This window comes from Hordeum vulgare, chromosome 6H (genome assembly GCF_904849725.1).
Source record: "Hordeum vulgare subsp. vulgare chromosome 6H, MorexV3_pseudomolecules_assembly, whole genome shotgun sequence".
NCBI classification, from domain to species: domain Eukaryota; kingdom Viridiplantae; phylum Streptophyta; class Magnoliopsida; order Poales; family Poaceae; genus Hordeum; species Hordeum vulgare.
The window spans coordinates 224969255-224971036 of NC_058523.1; positions in this window are offsets into that span (position 1 = coordinate 224969255).

Genomic DNA, 1782 nt, shown 5'->3' on the forward strand with positions numbered 1-1782 from the left:
GTCCTTCCCATCAGCCGGTCCGACTTTCTAGGGCCGTTGGGTTCGGCTCGGTCCGGGCTTGCTGCCTTGGGCCAGGCGTTCGGTTCCTCGCGCTCCACGTACGCAGCCAGTTTGGAAGGATAACTAGTCAGCGAATACTTCTTCGAAACCAAACGAGAAACGTTTCGAAAACGCTTTGTCCGTGATAATGGTCATACCTGGCCAAACGGGCCGGGCCGGACTAAACAGGCCGGCCCGCGAGCCTGCCATAGGCCAGGCACGACATGATTTAAACGGGTTGTGCCAGACACGCGGCACACGTCTTAGACCGTGCCTGGGTCTGGAGACCGGGCTCGCGGGCCGGCACGGCACGGCCCTTTATTTTTTTACATGTTTTTAATATATACATAATATGACCTAATAAGCTTAAAAATAAGCACATGAGATTAAAATTATGTAGCCCAGCGTGTTAATGGGGCCAACAGGTCGGTCCGTTTAGTAACCGGATCGTGCCTGGCCGTGCCGTGGGCTGATCCGTCACGGCTCGATTACTAAATGTGCCTCGACGGGCCGTGTTGGGCCAAGCACGTTTAGCATGCTTCGTGTTGTGTCGTGTCGGGCCGGCCCGTTTGCCATGTATGATAATGATGGGCCATGTATGATAATGGTTATGCATAGAGCGATTCCGTGGCCGCAAAACAACAAATGCACGGAGTGTCTGATTTTTTTTTTCTTTCCTATTTCTGATTTAATACCTTTCACAATTTACCCTTTGTACTAATTGTGTTTTCTCTTTTCCTTTTCCGAGCGATACAAATAGAAAATAAGCCAAAAAAAAGCACAAACGTGAAGTTTATCGTCGGTTTCTTTTTCCATTATATTTCAAAAAATGGAGATTTCTACGGCAATTACGCATGGGGCTTCTAACACAATTAAATGTCAACTTTTAACTAGAAAATAAACTATTTATAACATTATAGGGCGCCTACGATCGTGATGCTCTTGCTTGTCTTTGCCTCGTTAAGTTTTCATAAACATCTTGAAGAGAGTGTTGGAAATATGCCCTAAAGGCAATAATAAATTAGTTATTATTATATTTCTTAGTTCATGATAATCGTTTATTATCCATGCTATAATTGTATTGATTGGAAACACAATACTTGTGTGGGTACATAGACAAAACACTGTCCCTAGTAAGCCTCTAGTTGACTAGCTCGTTGATCAAAGATGGTCAAGGTTTCCTGGCCATAGGCAAGTGTTGTCACTTGATAACGGGATCACATCATTAGGAGAATCATGTGATGGACTAGACCCAAACTAATAGACGTAGCATGTTGATCGTGTCATTTTGTTGCTACTGTTTTCTGCGTGTCAAGTATTTATTCCTATGACCATGAGATCATATAACTCACGGACACCGGAGGAATGCTTTATGTGTATCAAACGTCGCAACGTAACTGGGTGACTATAAAGATGCTCTACAGGTATCTCCGAAGGTGTTCGTTGAGTTGGTATGGATCGAGACTGGGATTTGTCACTCCGTGTGACGGAGAGGTATCTCGGGGCCCACTCGGTAATACAACATCACACACAGGCCTTGCAAGCAATGTGACTTAGTGTAAGTTGCGGGATCTTGTATTGCGGAACGAGTAAAGAGACTTGCCGGTAAACGAGATTGAAATAGGTATGCGGATACTGACGATCGAATCTCGGGCAAGTAACATACCGAAGGACAAAGGGAATGACATACGGGATTATATGAATCATTGACACTGAGGTTCAAACGATAAGATCTTCGTAGAA